The sequence below is a fragment of the Trachypithecus francoisi genome, unplaced genomic scaffold, assembly GCF_009764315.1.
Source record: "Trachypithecus francoisi isolate TF-2019V2 unplaced genomic scaffold, Tfra_2.0 Lachesis_group5, whole genome shotgun sequence".
Classification (NCBI taxonomy): Eukaryota; Metazoa; Chordata; class Mammalia; order Primates; family Cercopithecidae; genus Trachypithecus; species Trachypithecus francoisi.
In genome coordinates this window covers 4,637,813-4,661,774 of record NW_022681470.1, presented here as the reverse complement: position 1 = coordinate 4,661,774, position 23,962 = coordinate 4,637,813, and the positions used below count along the sequence as shown (strand labels likewise).

The 23,962-nt window shown below is 42.0% G+C and overlaps 1 protein-coding gene across 6 annotated transcripts in view; it reads right to left on the bottom strand.

Moving 5' to 3' along the window:
• AKT3 (AKT serine/threonine kinase 3) overlaps window positions 1-8,450 on the bottom strand; it is a 372,395-nt gene extending 363,945 nt beyond the window's left edge. For 5 of the 6 annotated variants that reach the window (XM_033199704.1, XM_033199705.1, XM_033199707.1 and 2 more), the window contains exon 1: window positions 8,246-8,390. The gene's annotated coding sequence lies outside the window, so the exon portion shown is untranslated. Of the gene's footprint in view, window positions 1-8,245 lie in introns of all 6 variants that reach the window. The other variant, XM_033199702.1, reaches the window with a different exon arrangement.
• Window positions 8,451-23,962: the final 15,512 nt, after the last annotated feature.

Genomic DNA, 23,962 nt, shown 5'->3' with positions numbered 1-23,962 from the left:
TTTTTAAAGAACACTAAAAAAAATTTACAAAATTGATTCTGTATTTCGAAGTGAACATTTTATTATCAGAATGTTAAAGCTGGAGCGACCCTCATTTTATAGTTGAAGAAACAGAGACCAAGACAGATGAAGTAACTTGCCCAAAATGAAACAGTCACCAAATGGCCAACCAGGACCAGACAATCAGGCATATGCTCTTTCCACTCACATTACTTCTTCAGTATTAAACAGTACACTGAAATATCCAGACCAACCCAAAAATCAACGAATTTTGTTTTGTAACGAAACTGTTTCTAAAAATTAGTGTTTTAGATAAATGTTTTTATCAGTGCTCATATGTATAAGATTAAACTGTGAAAATGTATGTTAAATCAACAGGACAGAATTTATAATCTTCATCAGAGGCAGTGAACCCAAGCATACATTATAGAGATGGCTTTACCCATTTTCACTTAAAACTATTATCAAATATTACCCATAATTTTCAGCTTTAAAAATTGCCCCTGGGTCTTTACTGGCTAAAATGATACATTCTTTTAAAATAACTTAAAAGATGTCACAGGTACACTACTCTGGAATTATGGTAAGTTAGAAATAAACAGTTCTATTGACTAGTAAGCAGCAAACCATGTTCTTTAATTTTCCTATAGCGGCAACACTCCTGCACAACAGCATATACACTGTCCCATTCAGTATTCCATATTAACTAAAAACACTAATCCACAAGACGAGCTGGAACTTTGTCATGTTTCCTAGGGCAGACAAAAGTTCACCTCCTTCTATATTCCTAACTGTTCTACAAGTGTGTTCCATCCAACAAACTATAACAAAATTGGGTTTATTTTTCTTTTAAGCTTATTGCATTAAACATTTCATTGCTAATTTTTCCCATTCTTATAAAGTTTCACACAAAATTCTTGACAGATTCCATTTAGATTTTACTCCTAAAACAGTTACACAAAAGGTATCTTCATTCAGAACTGACCGCTTGAGAATCTGATAATAGTAATAGCATTTGAATGTCATTTTATAATTTACAAAACATTTTGCGTATTTTACTTCATTCAATCACATTATAATTTAGTAAAGCAATTTGACACTGCCTAGCACTTACACAATGCGGGCAAATATGGAATAAACGAATGAGTGGATGAATGATGAAGATGTGGCCTTAGATAACTAACAAAGAACAGGCTATGCAAACAAATATAAATCAGTAGAGAGAATGGTCTTAAGCCATCTTAAAAATGAAACTGAATTTAAACATTAAAGAAGCACCTATATATAAATTATAATTAAAATTATAATACTCTGCCCTATTCCTTAAGGTATGTTTCCTATAGACCTCCATTAATTACAAGGACTAGAACACAATAAACGTATCCTTTTTTTCCTGATAGCTTTTCACCATTTTTGTTGAGACCAAGTTTCAACTTCAAACAAAACCACCACTAATACTATAAATACATATCGATATATTATCAATGTATCGATAAATATTATAGCATTAAGCTAACCAAAATGATCAATTATGGGAAGAAAAATGGGAAAGAATGGCATATTTTCTTAATGATACTTTTAAGAATTTGTAAAAGACAAGTTTGCTTGTAGTAACCAGCCATTCAATTTTAAGCAAAAAGTAAATTTCTTCAAATATCTTTTGAAAATATTAACTCAAAAAAATATGTAACATACATATACTTATTCAGTCAATAAATTATGTATTGATTGTCTACTCCATGACAAGGACTATTACAGGTTGGTAAGAAAAACTAACTGGTTTCTTTAAAAATCTTGTCCAAACTTGTAACTTATCAAAGAGCTTTCACATATATCAATTCATTTGACTCTAAAACACAAATCTGTGCTGTAGCTATTACAGCCACAATTTTGAACCTGTGACCAACCAATAACATTACTTCCCCTAGTTACAACAAGTTAGCAATAAATAAAAGGAGGGACTACCTGCAAGTCTTCCATCAATTTGCTATGTTTTCTACCAAGTAACACAATATGAACTCTCAAAAACATGTAATTAATATTTGCAAATAGTTCTGAACAGTTTTTCTGTATCAGATTTTTCAAAAGTCCAAAAAGTAAAACATTTTTAAACAAATTAAAAATTAAATATAACTAAGGCATCACAAATGAAATAACAGAAGACTAAAAGTAGGTTTACATAAAGTTAAAAGGCTCCCAACTCTTTTTTTTATGAATAAGGACAAAATTCATAGGTTAATAATTTCCTATAAGTGAATTTCTAAGTTAAAAGCCAGAATACAATTCAATAATACAACTTTCTCTAAATTCTTCGTAATTAATACTATGTGGAATATATTTGCTTCCTACAATTTTTTAATATTATTTATGTATGATAGCCAAACTGAATTAGTAATGGACATCTGAAGTTCAAATACAACAGAATGTTGCTAGTTTGAAAAACAAATGATGGTCAAGGGTAACCACAATATAATTCTATGGTATTTTCTGATTTCAAGAAGTAAGTGAAACTAATATATACCATAATAAATACATAGGGCTATATCAAACTTTTAGAAGGATCTGAGGGACAAGAAACATTCTGAAATGTAAAGGAAATTCAAGGTAATTTGCTCTGTACTTCAAATAATTCCAAGGCAGTCTGTCCCTATTTTCAGAGTTGTTATCCTGTTAAAAAAAAACATATCATATACAGAAAGTGAGCCACATAAACAATATAATTTGGATATCTTTTCTAAAGAGCACTTTGTGGGATTTTCTTAAAGCTCTTTCTATAGATAACTTCCCTGAGGTTCAGAATATGGCAAAATACCTGAATAGGCAAAATTTCCAACTTTCAAACAACATATCAGTTCTTCCAAACTGCCAATTCTGAAAAATCGATTTTATTAACTTTAAAATATTTCTACAAAAACATGAAGCATTTTCCTGGCCGTTTCCCTACTCCTGTTTAGGGCATCTGAGTGCCATTTCAATCAACACGATTATTAAAAATAAAAAAGCAACTTGTACTGCGTGATATACTTAATATTTTAATTTGAAACTAATAGAAAAATGCTTATTAGATTCCTGTTTCACCTAAATCACTGAACAAGCTATTGATAAATTATTCCCTCCATTTCTCATGTAAAGTGGAGGCTGCCTCTATGTGAAGGCATCTATAATACCACAGACAGGTTGGGGACTGCCACTAAAAGAACTTCAGGTGGCCAGGCATGGTGGCACACGTCTGTAATCCTAGCACTTTGGGAGGCTGAGGTGGGCAGATCACTTGAGCCCAGGAGTTCACAACCAGCCTGGGCAACATGGCAAAACCCCATCTCTACCAAAAATACAAAAATTAGCTGGAAGTGGTGGCAAGCACCTGCAGTCCCAGCTACTCAGGAGGTTGAGGTGGAAGGATCATCTGAACCCAGGAAATCTAGGCTGTGCTGAGTGGTGACCGTGCCTGGGTGACACAGCACAGGGAGAACCTGTCTCAAAAAAAAAAAGAATTTGGTTGCACAGTTGAGTGTCATATTTTTCTTTTTTTTTTTTTTTTTTTTTTTTTTTGAGGCGGAGTCTCGCTCTGTCGCCCGGACTGGAGTGCAGTGGCCAGATTTCAGCTCACTGCAAGCTCCGCCTCCGGGTTTCCGCCATTCTCCTGCCTCAGCCTCCCGAGTAGCTGGGACTACAGGCGCCCGCCACCTCGCCCGGCTAGTTTTTTTTTTTTGTATTTTTAGTAGAGACGGGGTTTCACCGTGTTAGCCAGGATGGTCTCGATCTCCTGACCTCGTGATCCGCCCGTCTCGGCCTCCCAAAGTGCTGGGATTACAGGCTTGAGCCACCGCGCCCGGCCGAGTGTCATATTTTTCTAATATACATGTAAAACAATTTTAAAATTTGTCTTGGGAGACTAATTATAAATTTTTTAAAATCCATACATACATATAAAATGCAATTGATATGTGGTCCATTAAATACCAAGAATCAGCTTGACAGAATTTACCCCCAGATTAAACTGAGCTAATCAACAGGTATGGAATCCTATAACAAGGTTCATCACAATGGTGCATTAGGAAGAGCACCAGAAAGACCAAGAAACTTGGGTCTCTGCCCCACCCAGAGTGATGCTGTATAAGGTCACTTTAATTATCTGTGCCTCAGTTTCCTGAGCCATAAAAATAAAAGTGTAGCATTAGATGAACTCGGAATAGCTTTATAGCTCTTCCAGAGCTAATATTTATGACTCTGCAAGTTAAAATCTGCGGAGTATCTACGTCATATATAGATGGCATCATAAGTGAAAGACGTGATTATACATATATAGTTCATGTCCTCAAAAGTTTTATAATTGGAAGATAAAACATTCAAACAGCATTTCGACTAAGACAAAATTTGGGCTAAGCTCCATTATTGGAAAAATACTATCCTCCTTCCCCTCCCATCTTTTAGTCCCCCAAATATAGTCAGAGGCTTTCTTATCTAATATAGATTCCAATATACATGTAAAATCCTCCTAAAATCTGTCTTGGCAATCTCCCTAATTATAAATTTTTTTTAATTCATCCAGCTATATAGGAATTATCTAATATAGGGAAGAAGAATTCTCATTTGAAATTCTAGTGTTTTCTTCTAGTAAATCTTTTTACTTTTACTTTCCCTTCATAATATTTAGAAATGAGAAATATCTGTAGTTGGTGATAGGGTACTGAAAAGAAACAGAACTAAAAAAACACATCAATAAGTCAAGAAGCATATATTAATTTTATCTACCCATTAGTATTCAAGGATTGCTTGGCAAAGAAAATGAGTTTACATCTAATTTGATGAAAGACTATGATGCTATAATAAAGTATGTAAACATTTGAGGTATCTAATTTGGCATTTTAAATAAATGAAAGGGGATGTTAATGGGCCAGTCAATACACTTTTATTAACTTGATGCTATGGAAATTATTGTACCAAATTATGCAAATTTAGAATTGTCACTGTTAAGTCTAATAATAGGTACAAACAAGAAAAACACTAAAAGTGTTGCAGAATTAGGAAAGTTTAAATAACAGGTATTTTTAGAATGCCACAGTAAGTTTTTCTTACATGAAAATCACTTTCAAAAGTGTAGCAGGGGTTGTTTGAAAGATTAAATGAATACAGGTAAAGCACGTATCACAGTGCCTGGCACATGGCAACTGCTCACCAGGCATTGGTTAGCAATAACTCTAAACTGAATCTAATCCTATCACATGTAAAAGATCAGGACGAAGTATTTGTTGTCAGAAGATTCAAGACTATCTTTCCAAAAGAAGGTATGCTGTGTGACCAGGATTTAAAATACTGATGCAGACGCTGAAATCTGGAGGAACACAAACCTTCTAACAAAAATTGTGTGTATTATTAATGCATATTAACTTAAAAATAAAAATGCAAGTCAGATTACAAGACTGATTTGCTCAAAACAAAATGAAAATGGTTTTGCTGTTCTTGCATTTTGTTGCTCAAATCTAAGATAGTCTTAAATTTTTCAACACTTTAAAACTTAATCACACTATAAAAACAAGCTCCTATCAAATCATGCTAAACATCCAATTAACAGTGGTTAACAGTGATTGCCTTATCTTCCCAAGGACAAATTCTTGAACTAAAAGATGTAGTAACAAAAGAAAGCATGGCTATCTTTTCACGAAAATACACAAAGTTTAAGTAAAGGCTAAACTTCCACAAAATCAATTTGTAAAACAGGTTCCTCATTTTAAAGAAACCCAGACAGCTGGAAATTTCCACTGAATCTTTATGAGAAAATTTCTCACGTTTACATCAAAAGCTACAGTTTAAAAAATAAGTCCTTACTTTCCACAAGACTCTACCCTAAGTTCATTTGTTCCCTAGTAAGTTTAATCAACACGTTTATTTAGATCTGCAATGATTCTGAAAACAAATTCCTTCTGACAGCAATTTTCTGAATGAAATGTAAATATTAAAAGTTTTTAATTAAACCAGCACAGTTCACACTCCAGTATTTGTTAAATATCTTATTTAAAATATTTTACATCTATAAAATTTTTTAAAAGTCCAAAGCAGAACCTTAAAAGCACTATGATATATACAACTTAGAGTCAATGTCAAGATTATCAAGCCAAAAATTAATTTTAAATTGGACAATTCACTCAAGTAATAATTATGGAAAGAAAACCAAATGAATACAAATAATAATTTCATAATTTTTGCAGGATTACTTTGGACTATTTTTAAAACGCTAAGAAAATATGCTGCAAATCCACAATACAAACACACATCTGGAAACTAAAACCCTACATTCATCTAAATTTCAACATTGTCTCATTCATGTAATATTTGTCCTCCCTCACTTTAAAATTGGAACCTCAAGCCAATCAAAGATATTGGGGTCAACCCCAGTAAGGAAAACAAAAAGATCTTCAAGTACTATCTCCCTGTAAACTTTCAAGTACAATCTCCTTGGTAAACTTTCCAAGTCAAGATAATGTATTAGCAAAAGGAAAACAATTACAGTCCGGATATATATCTTGCATGTGATTGTGCATTAAATCACAAACCATGGACAACTAATTTAGTAATAAGTTGCTATTTTAATTATAAAATATTTTCATATTGTAGACAACCACCTCCTGGAATGTTTGTATTCGATTATACATATTTTGCAAGTGATACTGGAGTTCTGAAGACTAGTCTTCATTTCCTACACCATCTTTATTAGACTCTTCCACCTTCGGTTTCCTAAGTAAATATATAAGCTAAACCAATGAGTTTCACTTATTTGTCAGTTTCAACCTCTGACAAAAAAACCCAGTGGTTGCCTAGTGATTTATAGTACTAAAAGATATATACGACCATGCTTTACCAAATATGGAACACGTCTAAACTGTTGACTTGAGACAACTGTCAATGTATTAACTACAAAAAGCCATTATATCTTCAGCCTCAACTAAAATCAAAGTGTGAACATTTTATTAGAGCTAGAAATTACCCAATACAGATACATAGGTTTCACTGTTGACTTTCTATTTGGAAACTTCATCAATTGCAAACTACGAGGCTTTCAACCAAAATGCCACACTGGTGAAATGAGTTGGTTTTATTTTCATAACAACATTATTTTGATGGAAGAAATGTGAGCATCCCAGCTGTGACTTATGGGTAAGCATTTCCTCTGCTTTCAGAACATAAACAGTAAATACCGGTATTGGAAAAACCTGGCCCCAACGAGATTCTTTATCTCTAGGCTAACTGCAGATTCCCGGGAAATCCCAAACAAGGGGCGACCCCGCCTCGGTGTCAGGGTCAACACAGCATCCAGCTAGACTTCAACTTTGGGCTCTGAAGGGCCCCACCGGCATCATGGCTGATGCAGACCGATGCGCCGGAGGAGGTGGACAAGGAAGAGCCTGGTTTGTTTACTTGCAGCCAGCTCTGCCGCCGCCGCCAGCAGCGACAGCATCACTGGATCAGCCAAACCCAGCATCTTCCGCACATTTCTATTCTTAGCACACAACTCCCAAGCGGATCAAAACCCCACTACTATTAAAAACACAGAGAAGCACGTTACCCAGCTCCCACACACACACACACCCCACCCCACCGGTGCCGTCTTTTCCTGCGCGCCAGTGGCGGGGAAGGGTGGGGAAAGGAAGGAGACCCCAGGGACGCCTGTGCATCCTCGCCTTCACCCCACCCCACGCGCAGACAGCCTCAGCGCCAGGGCGCGCGGCAGACGGCTCCCTCCCCCCAACCCAAACACACTGACACCGGCGCTCCACGCGTTATATAACCTCGCCGCCGCCCCTGGTCCAGGCGGGCGCCCCCTCCCCACGCCGCGCGGCCCGGGCGGGGAGGGGAGAGGGGAAGGAGCGAGAGTTGCGCAGAGACTGGAGGCGCCGGGCCGGGGCAGCCCAGACACAGACGGTACCGCTAGGCCAGGAACACCCCTCCCCCGGCCCGCGGCGCACCGCCGCCCCCCACCTTCCCCCGGAAAGCTGGGGGTGTCGGTGTCAACCGCGCTGGGCATCCCCCGGCCTCCACACCCACACCCACACCCACGCCCTAAGCCTCCGGTGACCCAGCCCCCGCCCACGCCCCCGGCGCGGTGACAACCCAGAAGCCCCCGCCTCACCCCACCCCGCCGCCATCCCCCGCCTGAGGGAGGCAGGGAGGAAGGACCGCGGCCCGGGGCCCGGAGGGAGTGGAGGCCAGGCGGGGAGGTGGCGAGGTGGGGGGCGGTGGCTGTTACCTGCAAAGGCGGCGGCGGCGGTGGCGGCCCCGCAGCTGCTCGGGCGGCGGCGGAGGATGGAGCCGGGGGGGGGGCGGGGGGAGGAGAGGGGGCGACTCGGGGGTCCCCCCTCCCTCCTCCTCCCCTCCTGTCCTCCCCCCACCCCACAGAGCCTCTGGCCTCCTGGAGCCCGGTGCGGCCGGCGGGAGGGCAAGCGAAGGGCTGCAGGGGAGGGAGGGAGGGAGCCGGCCGGGCCGGGCCGCGGAGCTGGAGCGGGAGGCGGCGGCGGCGGCGGGAGGGGGAGGGAGGAGAGAGGGCGGCGGCGGGGAGAGGAGGAGGCGGAGACTCTACATGGGAATCGGATATCGGCTACAAATTCATCACCAGAAAACACCGCTCGGGCGGGGGCCGGGTCACGCCGGCGGGGCGGCGGCTCTGGGCCCCGGGGCGCGCCCGGCGCGGGGAGGGGGTCTGCGGCCTCCTCCCGGGCTGCGCCTCGCTGAGGGGACCCCCGCCGCCTCCCCGCCCCCTCCTTCCTCCCGCTCGGGGCCGCCGCCGATCGGTTCTCGCCGCCGCCGCGGGGCTTGTTGTTGACTTTGAGGAAAACTCCTGACGTCAGGGGCTGGCTCTCGGCGACTGGCGGGAGCGGCTTCCCCGCGTCCCCGGCCCTGCCCGCCGCCTCTGCTCCCCTCCCTGCCCGGCCCTCGTCCTCAGGCTTCCCCGCGCCCCCAAACCCGCGGCGCCCCGCGCCCCCTCTCCTCTCGCGAGAACATCCCCCTAGCCAGCCAGAGCCGGGAGCGGGGGCAGTCGCTCCCGGGCGGGAAGTTCTGGGTTTCCCCCGCGCCCGCGTGGCCCTTGGCGGGCACCCGAGGCCTGAGAGCGGAGGCTCCTCGCCCCGCCGTTTCCTCGGCGCACCCACCCACTCGCCCTGGCCGCAGGCGCGCGCGCCGCCAGGCCCGGGGCGCCTCCTCCGGCCCGCCGCGGCCCCTCGGGGAGATGGGCCCGGCGCTAGGGCTCGCACCTGGAAGCCCACGAGGTGGGCGGTGCCCAATGAGGAAGGAACCGTAGAGCGCGGAGCGGTCCAGGAGCCGACCCCACCCACTGCACCTCGGGGAAGAGGGAGCCCGGGTCAGTCCGTTGCACGAACCATTCCTGACTATCCCAGGAGACCACTGCAGACCAAGAACACCTCTCCGAACAGCCTTCCGCACCGCTCGCTCAAGCATTCGTTCACACACGGTACACAGCGGGCGGATGGTAATTCACTCTTAAAATCACACCCTTTTTAGGGATATTCGTTTTCAATGACTTTGGGAAAGCCACGAGGTACTACATTCAGTACGAAGAGGCCGTTTCTTTATTTTGAAGTCAGTGACTCCTGAGACTGCATTGGGGACACTTTTTTGCAGAATGACCATATTTTACCATGCAGCGCACTTCAGAAAGTTTACAAAAGTTTACCAGTTTTGTCGCTTCTGGAAACACCTGGCCAGCATCCCTATTATCGCGCCACGTGGCTCTAGCTTGTTGATGGACCTGTTATTTTCCCCCATTGCAACATTTTTGTTAATGTCTGTGGCTTCTTTCTGCAGAAGAGTTCCTCCTCCTGACATGCACTTCATTCTGTTTTCTATGTCATGACAACTCTCTGATGGTAGTCATTTTTTTATACTATAGCCCCCCTGGTATTTATGTACTGTGTGGTATTAATATTTATACTCTCAGGTTCACGTCTTTTATGAACTGTGCATCTGTTGGGATTGTGGACAGGAGTAGGAAACCAAATAAAAGGATTTAAAAAAAATTAATTTTATCCGTTTGTAAGGGAAGCTTGTTTCCCTGACCACCCTGGAGCAAAATTTGCCGTTTGGAGATAACACAGCCCATCTGAAAGTCCTCCACCATGCCTTTCCCTTTTTCGCGTATTTCCCAGCATGCTATGAGCTGATGAATAAACAGACTTCATCCTATTTTCGTTTTATCTATAAAATATACATAATGTGTTTCCATAATTATCAGACTTCTCACAGTCACTATTGGTAAACTTACTGGGTTACAGGTTTCTTGCTGTAAAACACAAAAATAGATCATATTTTTATTCCATAGTACCCCAACTTGCTTTTTATTTTTAAGAAAGTAGTCCGTTATGACACCAGCACTAAAAAAGAGTGTCTGAAACTTTAAATACTTAACTTTTGAGAGTCGGGGTATCCAGAATTACTGAATTACTAGATACCTCTTATCAGCGAGATGTTCTTTTGTTCCCCAATTTAGCGTCAATATATTTACAAGAACTGAATGTGTCGTATGAGCCATACTACCTCAAAATATTTCTCCCAGTCTGGTCAGATTGCATTAAATCTTAGATGGATTAAACCCTAAAATTCCGTATATGAGAATGGTTTATATACTCTCGGCTTCATGAATTTGAAGAATTATAAGTTTTTATTTCTGCTCTATTTTTGCTTGTGGACTATAGTAGTTTCATAAGTTTCCAAAATAAAAGCATGTTTGATTTTATTATCGAATTACTATTATTTAGGACTATTATTTAAATAACATTGTTCTTTCTGTTAGACTATGCCGATATGAATTTGGCAGAATCTGCTGATTGTGGTGTGTCGGTACTCCATACAGAGTGTGTGCTAGATTTCTTCCCTATTTTGTCATCGCATCCAATAATATGGAGTGCAGCCAGCATATTCATCCCTGGGAATGTCCCTCCTAAATTTTGCAAAGAAAGCCTTCATTCTTTATTACACCAAATATTCTTAAGATTAACATTTCTCAATAGTAGTTATTTATGCATTTTAAGAAAAATGTTCATTCTTCCTTACTACCAATGACTAAGTTTGATACTGAGCTGTTTCTTGGTACTTCCCCCATTTCTTGGGAGTAACTAAAACTGGAAGGATATTTAGAATTTCAGAGCATCTAATGTCTTAGTCCATTCAGGCTGCTGTAACAAAATACCATCAACTAGGTAGCATATAAAGAACAGAAATGTATTTCTCACAGTTCTGGAGGCTGGGAAGTCCAAGATCAAGGCACCGGCAGATTTGGTGTGTAAAGAGGGTTCCGTTTCCTGGTTTGTAGCTGGTGACTTCTTGCTGTGTCCTCACATTTTAGAAAGAGTGAGGGAACTGTCTTGAACCTCTTTTTCTTTTTTTTTTTTTTTTTTTGGAGACAGAGTCTCATTCTGTCACCCAGGATGGAGTGCAGTGGCATGATTATAGCTCACTGTAGGCTGGAACTCCTAGACTCAGGCAACCCTCCTGCCTCAGCCTCTTGAATACTTGAATAGCTGAGACTACAGGCATGAGTTAATGTTCCCAACCATCTTGAGCCTCTTTTATAAGGGCAATAATCCCATTCTTGAGGGCTCAAACCCTCATGACTTAATCACCTCCCAAAGGCCTCATCTACTAATACACTTTGGAAGTCAGGATTTCAATCTATGAATTTGGGGAAACACAAAAATTCAGACCAGGGCATCACATAACAAAAATTAAGTTACTGCTCTTCTGTCATAATAGAAATGGTGTGTTGTCCTAGAAGAGGGCATGGAACAAAGCAGGCACAGAATACGTGTTTGTGGAAGAAATACATGTTCTAATGTTCTAATGAAGGCTCTAATAAATCTGTGTACTATGTACAGTGTATATAGTATTTTCCTCTTGGGATGTAAAGTGATTTATTGGAAAGAACATAGAAGTGCTTTGGAGACTTGCAGACCAGAGTTCAAATCCTCTCTCTACATAGTTTGTCTCATCTCAGGCAAGTTGCTTAATTTTTCTAAGCCTTGGGCCGGGCGCGGTGGCTCAAGCCTGTAATCCCAGCACTTTGGGAGGCCGAGACGGGCGGATCATGAGGTCAGGAGATCGAGGCCATCCTTGGCTAACACGGTGAAACCCCGTCTCTACTAAAAATACAAAAACTAGCCGGGCGAGGTGGCGGCGCCTGTAGTCCCCTGTAGTCCCAGCTACTCGGGAGCCTGAGCCAGGAGAATGGCGTAAACCCGGGAGGCGGAGCTTGCAGTGAGCTGAGATCCGGCCACTGCACTACAGTCCGGGCGACAGAGCAAGACTCCGCCTCAAAAAAAAAAAAAAATTTTTCTAAGCCTTAATTTCCTTATTTGTGAAATGGCAGTTACAACTACTTCAACAACTTATGTGAATTAAATTCTATGAAATACTGGTATCTAAAACACAGTGAGTGGTCAGCAAGCTAAGATTCCTTTACCATAAATGTGAATATGTTAATCTAACAATAGCTGCTACAAACAAATACAAAAATCTGTATTGGCACTCTCTGCCACAGTTGGTTCTGAAATAACCACGTTAAGTCTACAGCTGTAATTAGTGAATATATCCTAGATGATTAATAGAACAATTTCTAAAAGAGTATAGCTACTGTTGGTTAAGCCTCCCAGTCTGTTATATTTTTCTTATAGCATCCCAAACTGACTAAGGCGTACAGTTCATTACAATAGTTATCAGTACTAATTGTCTTTTTCTCCCTTTCCCTGATTAATGTCTTTCTTTCTTTCTTTCTTTTTTGTTTTTGTTTTTGTTTTTTTTGAGACAGAGTCTTGCTCTGTCACCAGGCTAGAGTACAGTGGCATGATCTCGGCTCACTGCAACCTGCACCTCCTGGGTTCAATTGATTCTCCTGCCTCAGCCTCCTGAGTAGCTGAGATTACAGGCACACGCCACCATGCCCAGCTCATTTTTGTATTTTCAGTAGAGATGGGGTTTCACCATGTTGGCCAGGATGGTCTTGATCTCCTGACCTTGTGATCTGCCTGCTTCAGCCTCCCAAAGTCCTGATGTCTTTTTTAAGGTACAGTGCCTGTACAAGAACATATGAGCATAGCCAAGGGCCAGATATATCACTAATCTGGTGCTGTGGGATATTTAAAGCCCTGTGGAAACCTCCTTCTTATTTTGTCCTCGGGTTTTATTTTTCTGCTATGTTATTAGAGTATGAATGAATTTTTTTCGTTCATATTCTCACTGTCAGACAGCTAAATCTGTTAGCAACTAAAGCAATCTCTGGACATTACATTTAATATTTCAGGACACTTGGGTCACAGAAAGTTACTGACTGCAAATAAATAACTGCTTGTGGAGCATCGAGCTAGAATTCATGTTCTAATTCCAAAGCAACAAGCATACACAGTTATTATTCCTGGCTGTGCAGGAGAATCGTAGTATGCGATAAATTAATACATGTTCTAATACTACAGCCTCATTTTAGTATGTAATTTTAACTTCCTGAGGTGGTGTGCATTTCTAGTTGTTTCTGAATCGGCTCTATGGGGATTGGACTTCCCAATGCAACAGCTAGCAGTGAAATAACAACAGTAAATTTCCAACCTTCACCTGGATAATTACCTCAACTTCTTCCTTGGTTATCTCATGAAAATACTGTCCTGTTTCAGAAGGTTTCCCCATCCATTTTAAAACACAGTTTCTTCTGCTAATGAAAATACTTCCACAATTGACTGAAAAGTTTCAAATCTACATCTCACTATTTTAACCCTCCATGAAGTCCTTCAGTTGTTGATTCTGTGCTATTTCATTAAATAATACTGGCTTTTTATAGTAGGAGAAAATCAGTCTCAGAATTTTTCTGTTGACTAGACAGAACTATGACCATTTTAAATTGCAAACACTATCTCGATTCAGTCATTGGATTTGAATCAAAGCTCCGAATTTGATTTAGAATTCAAACTTTGTAGTGGGGAAAGCAGGCAGGCTCAGCTTCTCTATTTCCCTATCTTCTTTTCCCCTTCCACTCCACAAGTCAGTCTCTGGGTGAAGGACAAAACAGTTCTTACCCAGCTGGTACCGTTGTCAGCCAGCTTTGCTCTCTCTCAGCCTAGCACACAGAACCAGCTACATGATTTGCAAGGCCCAGTGCATAATGAAAATGCTGGGCCCCTTGCTGGAGAAGAGTTAAGAATTTTAAAACTTTGAGAGCAGAGTGTTAAGCCAAGTACACAAGCCTGTATTCCGTACAGGTAGCACACCCATGAGGCTGCTGGCATGTGCTTAACGCTAGCTGTCCAGGGGCTTTTCGGAGAGTTGCTTCTGGGCTACTCTAACTGCAGTCTCTGTGATGTGGGTAATGCACCCTTACCTTCAGACACCGCTCCTAATGTCCCCTCAGCTTTGGAGTCTTCTCACCCCTCTGGGAGAAAGTCTCTTAGGCGCAACTCCAGATGGCTCCAAGCAAGTTCTATCCCTCCCACAGGACTCTGTCTGGGCCACAGAAACCGTTGAAACATCCTTTGCCTAGCAGGCGATTCTCTTCCAAGCAGTTGGGCAGGCTACTTCCCAATTTTCTGAATGGGAGTCAGATCCCGGTCCACAAAATGCCCCTGCTCTGTGTCCAGCCCCCATTGCAGGAAACACATTCCAAGCTCTCCACACAATCCATGGAAACCCATGGAAGCCCCCAGCCTAAGCCGAAGAAGCGTCCTCCATTTTCTCTGCACCGGTGATGAGCGCAAGTCTCCCCTTCACAAACCTCTTCTATCTCAAATTTTCTCAACTATTTTATATGTTTTAAGTGGATGAGAGTGTGTGAGTCATAGATTCGATTTTGAATTCTTTCCTTCATAATAGTGACCAAGCTTGAAGTTTCATACTTTTGTATCTTGAGATCTCAGTTGAAACTTCAATTTAAAATTCCTATTAAAAAGCGTATTCTCTGCCAGGTGCAGTGGCTCAAAATGCAGTAATCCCAGCATTTTGGGAGGCCAAGGCAGGAGAATCAATTGAGCTCAGGAGTTCGAGACTAGCCTGGGCAACATAGCAAGACCTTGTCTCTGCTAAAGTTTTTTTTTTTTAATTAGCCAGGCATGGTGGTTCACGCCTATAGTCCCAGCTATTGGTGGTTGAAGGGGTTGAGGTGAGAGGATAACTTGAGCCTGGGTGGTTGAGGCTGCGGTGAGCTATGATTGCACCACTGCACCGCAGCCTGGGTGACAGAGAGCGTCTCTATCTCAAAAAAAAAAAAAAACACTTCTCTGTGCTATAACTATTTTCTCTGTTGCTTATTTAGATGTGTGCTCACATGTATTAAAAAATTATCAGCTGTTGGCCGGGCACAGTGGCTCACGCCTGTAATCCCAGCACTTTGGGAGGCTGAGGCAGGCAGATGACAAGGTCAGGAGATCGAGACCATCCTGGCTAACACGGTGAAACCCCATCTCTACTAAAAATACAAAAAATTAGCTGGGCGTGGTGGTGGGCGCCTGTAGTCCCAGCTACTTGGGAGGCTGAGGCAGGAGAATGGCATGAACCTGGGAGGCGGAGCTGGCAGTGAGCTGAGATCGGGCCACTGCACTCCAGTCTGGGCAACAGAGTGAGACTCCATCTCAAAAAAAAAAAAATTATCAGCTGTTACAGAATAAGATATTTAACAGGTGTTCAAGGCACAAAATTAATTAAAATAGTATCTTCTCTACATGTTTGTATTTCTGGTTGATAAATATGTTCCAATAAATTGCCTTTTTCATACATTATTACCTACATTACTATTAAATATTTTTAGAGACTCTTGCCCTTAGGTAATTTCTCAAATTTTTTATTAAGCAATTTAAAGTTGGACACTTTGAAATTTTATCTCGGAAGATGCTGTGGTATAGATGCCACAAAATCAAGAATGAAAGGTTGAATGTGCGATTTGTATGAGAGTCAGTCACTTGCACAAAGGTCATGCTGAGCTATGAAAACCTCTACATACAGGCATGAATCATAAATGATGGATTTTTACATACTTTTTTTTGTGTGTGTGAGATGGAGTCTTGCTCTATTGCCCAGGCTGGAGTGGAATGGCACGTTCTTGGCTCACTGCACCCTCCGCCTCCCAGGTTCCAGTGATTCACCTGCCTCAGCCTCCTGAGTAGCTGGGACTACAGGTGTGTGCCACCATGCCTGGCTAATTTTTTTTTTTTTAATCTCTAGTAGAGACGAGGTTTTGCCATGTTGGCCAGGGTGGTCTCGAACTCCTGACCTCAGGTGATCCGCCCACCTTGGCCTCCCAAAGTGCTGGGATTATAGGCACGAGCCATCACGCCTGGCCAAATTTTTAAAAAATAATGTAAGACTGCCTTGATTTCCCTTTAATGTCTATGATTACCAAAGAGAGGTGTACCTTCCTTTGTTCTTTATCAAGGTATTAAAAATTGAGAAAATATTGGACTTTGGGGCCTACTTTAAACTCCTTAACTTTTTCTTTCTTCATTCAAAGTGCCGTTGGGATCCTTGAGTATACAATGTTCAGAGAATAACAATTTGCTAAATACGCATGTCATGCTTGCCTACCTTGTCTCTTTCCACCCCTCATCTTTGAAAAGTTACTTCCTTATAGCTGTCTTCTTCTTCCAAATATCTGAGAAAGTCTTTGAGTTACGTGACATCTAGAAATCATATTTATGAGCAGAAGTTTCTTCATATAATCCATAAGGGAAAATTTGTGAAGAGTGAGGAAAAAGACAATCTCCAACTTTCATTACTCTTTATGCACTCTCTCCTTGATGATGGTTATGATAACCCTCTTTTTCTTAAATCTCCACTCAGGGTATCATAAAACTTATTTGCGTATTTACCTAGTCCCATTGTCTTCCCTGATAAAATGCTTTAAGCCTTAGATTGTACAGTTCTTATTTTGGCATTCACTTCAACTTAATTCCATAAACTTCTTGACTCTCTCTATAGATGAAAGTCTAGAGATAGATTTAATTTCAACACAGAGTCTCCTTCCAAGAAGCTCCAGCTATCAGAGAGACCAACATGAATAAGTGACTATAAAACAAATAAGTGCTATGAGAGAAATATGTATAAAGGGATATGAGAACACACCATTGGGAGCAACTAATAGTGAAATGAGAGAGACTAGGTCAGGTCAACCTAAAGACAGGTTATTGATATTTTAGCTAAGCATTAAAATGAGGTCCGAAATCGATCAGGTGGAGGGAGGAGGACATTTCTGCAGTGAAAAGAGCACCCCAAAAAGCACAAGAGAGTAACACTGGGGACTCCAAGAAAATAAAATGGGTGCAGGGAAGGTCTCAGTGACATGAGTGATATGATAATTCAAGTCCAATTTGAGCTGTCTAGATGAATACAGGAGCAGTGGAGAGGGAGAAGGAAGACTCTTGAATAACTTGTGATATAGAATCAACAGGAAGAGGCAGTCAGATGGTGGGCAGAGGGGTGGTAAATAGAAGAAGGAGTGAAGGATGATGCCCAGAATTCTCCCCTCCCTGGCACTGGGAGGAGGAATGGACTGTGTGTGTATGGATGAACATGCACACACTATGGTTATTGTTGCTAATTTTGGAGAATAAGGCTGGCAAGAGGCCGGGTTATAAAGAGAAAAGAAGAAGAGTCGTTTTGGACATGTTAAAATGCAAATACACCTGTGAGACTTCCAGGTAGATAGAGCAATCCACACAATAGCTAACACGGTTGAGTTCTTACTTTGTGCCAAGTGCTCCACTGGGCACTCTATTGATTTAATATCAGGTTCATTTTTGAATATGGAAATTGAGGGGTCTGACTAAAAGACCTGGTCTGGATGTAGGCTTGCATCAGAGCATGGGGTAAGTGTCTCCGAGCAGCAATGTGATCTAAGAGCCAAACTTTAGGAAGCACTAACACTGGAGGGCAAAAGGAGATGGAGGAAAACAAGTCAAATAGGTAGGAAGAGGAATAAAATGAGTTATGAAAGCCAAGGTGGGACAGAATGTCAAGAAAGGGTAGCATTTGGCAGTGGGAATGTTGCACAGAGGTAAAATAAAAGATCAACTCTGATAAGCGCCTACTGAATTTTACAATTGGGAAGTCATCACTTACCTTGGTTGAAGTAATTTCGTGGTGTAATGGGATCGAAAGCTTCGTTGAACAGAAAATGGCAAACTGAGGAAGAGGGAAACAAGGAGAGATGAGGGGAGAAACTGATTATTTAGGGAAACCTACTGGAAGCCAAGTTCCGTGCCTGCACTTTGCTTACATGTAGCCGCACGTTACGGTAGTCCGGGATATTAACTGTTGTTCCCTGGTTTCTGACTCCCCATGGGCCTTACTGGCTGTTGAGTGAACTAGAAGATCCTTGCCTCAGGAAGCAGATGACGGAGCAGAGAGATGAGGAAAGGACCTTTTCTGGCTTTTTAGTTTCAGAAGCCTAGCCCTCAGTGGGAAATAGAAATGACTCAGGGGCTTAAAACAGTGGATGAGGGAGAAGATGTGATGCTGTAAGAACAAGGTTTCATGCACATCACCACCACCACCACTAGAAAGAATGTCAGTCTAGCAGGAGGAAGAGAGGACAGGAGTAGATGGGTGGGTCTCTGGGGAAGGGTTGGTTCTATGACCTGCCCCATGGGGACAGCACAAGAAAGAGGATGAGTCAACAACCTGACAGGCTTCAGGATTTCCAAAGAAGAGGGAAGTTGTGCTTCCTTTCCCTAAGGGAGCCTGGATGGAAGGAAGGACCAGACGTAGACATGTCCTGATGGTGAATGAAGGCAGTCATGCCCCTCAGGGCATCCTGGAGCCCAGTGTAACCTGGGCAGCAACACAGTAATCCCGGTGTGATCAGGATTTCTGAGTTTGCACAGGCTTTAGGACAATTTCTGAGATTCCATGCCCTAGAATGGTGCAGGATCAGCATCATGGTTCCAGCACACCAGCAAATGGAAATGAGGGGACAGAGGAACATATCAGAAGTAACTTTGAGGACTGACAATCAAGGGACAATCAAGATGACCAATATCTCGGAGGACAACAGTATGAACAGACAACCAAGACAAGTAGCCCTTCTCTGTCCAGATGAATTGCTCGCATGCAAGTCACTCTCCCCACTGCCTTGCCTCCAGAGCACCATCACAATCCCAGGCAGATAGGCACTTTCCAACCACGCAGCCAACCGGAGGCTCAAAATAGAAATGGAGTTGAATTCTAGAAATAATGTTACATTTCCTACACACCTGAATTTGGGAAATGAATGATAGCCAGAAGGGGATCCAAGGTGATGAAACTTCTTTTTTAAAAAAATTAAGAATGAAGAGCTATGCATGGTGTTCCAGCTACTCGGGAGGCTGAGGTGAGAGGATCCTTTGAGGCCATAAGTTTGAGGCCAACCTGGGCAACACAGTGAGACCCCATCTCTTTAAAAAAAATTATAAACAAATTTTAAAAAAGAATGACAGAAACTAGATAATATAAATGGGGGAAAGGAAAGAACTAGTTGAGAGGGAAAGCTTGAAAATGAAGGAAAAAATGGATCACGTACTAAGGAATGATTCTGAGGGGTATGGTATGGAAGGAAAATCAACAGAAAGGGATGCACCTTGAAGGGAAGGCGTACACCTCTGGAAGACAAGAGTGAATGCAAAAAGGATATGCATAGATAGAGTTCTGTAGAGAGCTGGGAGAAATGTAACAGGTTTCATGCTTCATGGCATGAAGGAGGAAGGGCCACGTGGCAATGCTTGTTGGATGCCTGTTGGAAATAACGTAGGATGAAGACAGAACCATAACACAGCTGAGTTCCTTGAGCGTTAGGTGGTATATGTCTTGTGTTCGGCTTCCTTCAATGAAGTAGTGGATGCTGCAGTCACTACCCGGATCCACAGCCCCCTCCTTTCAAGGTGGAAGCAGCCACTTCACCAGTTGCTGGAACTGTTGGCCACTGACACGTAAGTCCCTTTTCTAGGAATTGCCATCTACTGAGAGAACCACTCTACCACAAATTACACCCCCTTCTCAGTGACCGTACAGTCTGAAGGTGGAAAGTCCAGCCCCCTTGCCTCAGTTCAGGAGGAATCTGCTGGCCTGTATAGATGGGCATACTGGGCATCACTCTCCCATCCCCCCAGCCCCGGCCAGGAGATCAGCTGGGGTCTTTGTTGTGACTGCACAGCACTTCCCCCCTGCCCAGCCTGCCTTCTTCACCCCTGACAGGCACTGATTGTGAGAGCACACCCCACCAACTTCCTGCAGCACTGTCTCCATCCCACAGTCTGTCTCACTGGGAATCCAACTGGAGAAAACACATCAACCTTGTGACAGCACCAGCCCCTCAGAATCACAGTCAGTACTGTAGGAAGGAACTCCAGCATGCCTTGGGAAAATCCAGGTTTAAAGAACAGACAGCTCTGCGGTAGGACAACCTCCTTTCCTTCTGCCCTCTTGTTTCCGTGTGGATGAAAGTTACATTCCTGGCCTTTGTCATCCCTGACTCCCGCCTCACCAGAGACTTACCTGATGGAGGAGTCCGGGGGAAAGTACTGGGCCCTGAGCCCATTCGAGGGCACCCTGTTTGGAAGACAGGTTGGCCCAAATGCTCCCTCCTACCAAAAGAGGCCTGTCCTGTGGGTGTGGCATGTACTGTTCTGGTTCTGGGGGAAAGTGTTTGCAAGCCCATTTGTCTGTAGGCCTAATACACATCCTCCCATCCAATTTTTACGAATGTCAAGCTGCTATTTTCTTTGCCAGTGTGCTTTTTTTTTTTTTGTATTGTATTTCTCAGTTGGGATCCACATTTACAAGGGGGAGAAAGGGTTAGCTATTTAATTCTCTGAAACCTTTACTATAAAGAAACATCATACAGACAGAAGATAAAGAAAAATACAGTCATTTCAACATTTAGAAAATATCCATGAACTCTAGTCCTGTAAGCAGGTAATTCCTGTCTGAGAAGGAGTGGATCGCAAATCTACCCAGACCCCCAGTCATTGGAGTTAAATCATTGTTGCTTTATTCTCCAAATGTTTGGCTTCGTTCAAGAGATTCATAAAAAAACCAAGCGTGTTGGCTCTGTTACACAGAAAAAATGCATCAGCTTTTTGCTAAAATCAGTTTTATCATGAAGTTAATGACATTTTATTACCAAAAGATAGGTATGCTAAATGAATCCACATATCACAACATCTATTATAGGTTTGTAGAAGTGATGGTAGGGATGGCACTATTGTTATTAATGTCTATTTTTAAATTACCTTAATTTGACCTCATTTTACCCCAAATTGCTCCTTGAGATGATTTTGCAGGCTGAGTCCCAAATTAAGGATGGCTCTGAAATTTTTCTGTAGCAAGAAGTTAGGTATGATTTCATTTGTTTTGAGAATAAACAAGATTAAGAAAAAGTTACATTTTAGACCAGTCGAGTACTTTAGATGTCGTCTTTTACAGATTTCACATTTAATATAATTCTACTCCTGATATTAAATTTTATTACTCTACAAACTAGCCAAAAGTAATAAGGTTCTAAGAGCTATAAAACATGTGTTTGGCTTTTCTCATCTGTTTGAGGCAATGGTAGAATTTCTGAGGTACCCTGAAGTGTTAATAAAATGAATTCATAAATCATTTGTTGCTTGTCAGTCATATTGCTTATCAATAATGCTATTATCAATTTCCTCTAAAGCATGTAGATTTCATACAAAAATGGAAGCTACGTAACTACAATTTTTCACCTTTTATAATAACATTGTGGGGTGCAGGAAGTGGAGGCACAGAGGGGCCTTCAACTTCTCCATCCTACTGTAGCATTCTCTGGCATGTCTGGGATGAAGGATGTATCAGAGAACAGGAGGGTTCTGCGCTCGGAGGTGATGATGGGTTTGTGCTGAGCTATTGACACTCATACCTGGGCCTCTTGTGATCAATGACACTCAATTTGGAGACGGCTGACTGGGGTTAATGGTGCAATCTGTGGCTTTGGAACAGAGTTCTTCTCTATGTGAAACTAATTGGCCCATATGGGGATTAAACTGGTAACAGTGTCCTCATTTGTCAACCCATCTATTCAGCTTTTGAATCTAGTTGTATTTGAAGACTGTCCCAAATTCAGTCAATGTCTTTTCAAATCGTAATACCATGACTTCAGAAAGAGGAAGAGGTAAATTTTTAAATATACAAGTTATTGATCAATCCAATTCACTATAAGAAAATCATTATAAATTAAATAACAATTATTCTATTGCCAATTATTCTTAAATGAATATCCCTGTGCCATGGGAAACAACAGGAAGCAAGCCTGTTTCCCATTAAATACTTTATTCCAGAATTACTTTTAAAATTTTCAAATCATGCCTTCAGACTCCCACCCCTGACTGCCCAATGACTGCAGCTACCCCCAGCTCTTTTCCAAAACATCAGATTTTAAGATGGAACTGGGTTTTCCCTCACTTGATCTTCCTTTGTTTCTATGTTCACCAGAAGCCTTTCCTAAATCCTGATGCCAGAGTGCTTTTTAAATCCATTTACCAATTACATGATTCATGTCCTGACTTTGAAATAAAAAAACACACCCCTATTTGCCACATCCTTCAATTCAGACTTAGAGGACATATCTCAACAATACAACATATTCAAATTCAAAAATTCTTTCTAGATCCATTTACATTTTCTCTCCTTTTATTTCGTAATTAACCTGATGCTTTTCTCCAATTCACCCGATACTTAATATCTAACTAATGCATGTAAAAACAAGCCCCAAATTGTTAGTTAAGTGTGCTGTGGTAGAGACTACAACATGGTAGAAATGAAAAGATTATATAGGAACCCTAGAAAGGCTGGATAATGATGCACCAGGTGACAACATTTATATCCAGTTGAAAAGCATTTTCATTACCTAACTTTCCAGTTAGAAGCTATTTTTTCCTTCCAAAAAGATTTTTAAAGGAAGTGATCTTTGAGCAGTTACAGAAACAAGGAACATTTCTCACAAATAATAAAGAACCAAACATGAGGAAGTGGCAGAGAAGCATAGACCAATAAAAGTAAAAGTGTGAGATACTAGAAGAGCATCAGCAGAACTTTGACAAAAAGAGAAGAGTTAAACTGGACTCCAAAAAGAGATTATATTTTAGCCCTACTGGCTAAGAGTTTTCTTTTTTTTAAATTTTCAATGTTTTTAGAGACAGCATCTGGCTTTGTTGCCCAGGCTGGAGTGCTGTGGCATGATCATAGCTCACTTGCAACCTCAAACTCCTGAGCTCAGGTGATCCTCCCACCTCAGCCTCCTGAGTAGCTTGGACTACACGTGTGCACCACCACCCTCAGCTAATTATGTTTAAGAAGATGCCCAGACATCTAGTGAGCATTCTTTCTGGGTGTGTCTGTAAAGGGGTTTCTGGAAGGGATTAGCATGTCAATCAGTAGACTGAGTGAAGCACTTGCCCTCCCTGGGTGTGGCTGATCACAGTTCCACCCGTAGAAGGCCTGAATGGAACAAGAAGTGGAGGAAGGGAGGAATCTCTCACTCTGCCTGATGAGCTGGAACTGCCCTTGGTGCTCCTGGTTCCCAGAACTTCGGACTAGGACTAGAATCTACAGGGGTGTCCAATCTTCTGACTTCCCTGGGCCACATTGGAAGAAGAATTGTCTTGGGCCACACACACATAAAACACACGAACACTAACAATAGCTGATGAGCTAAAACAAAACAAAACAAAAACCTCATAATGCTTTAAGAAAGTTTACAAATTTGTGTTCAGATGCTTTCAAAGCCATCCTGGGCCACATTCCGCCCTCAGGCCACGGGTTGGACAAGCTTAATCTACACCATTGACTCTGTTCTCAGACCTTCCAACTGTCCTGCTGACATTCCTCAGTCTTCAGCTTGCAGAGGGCAAATCATGGTGTGTCTCAGCCTCCATAATCATGTGTTAATAACGTAGAAACAAATGCTTTTGTTAGAATGTGCAACACACTGTGT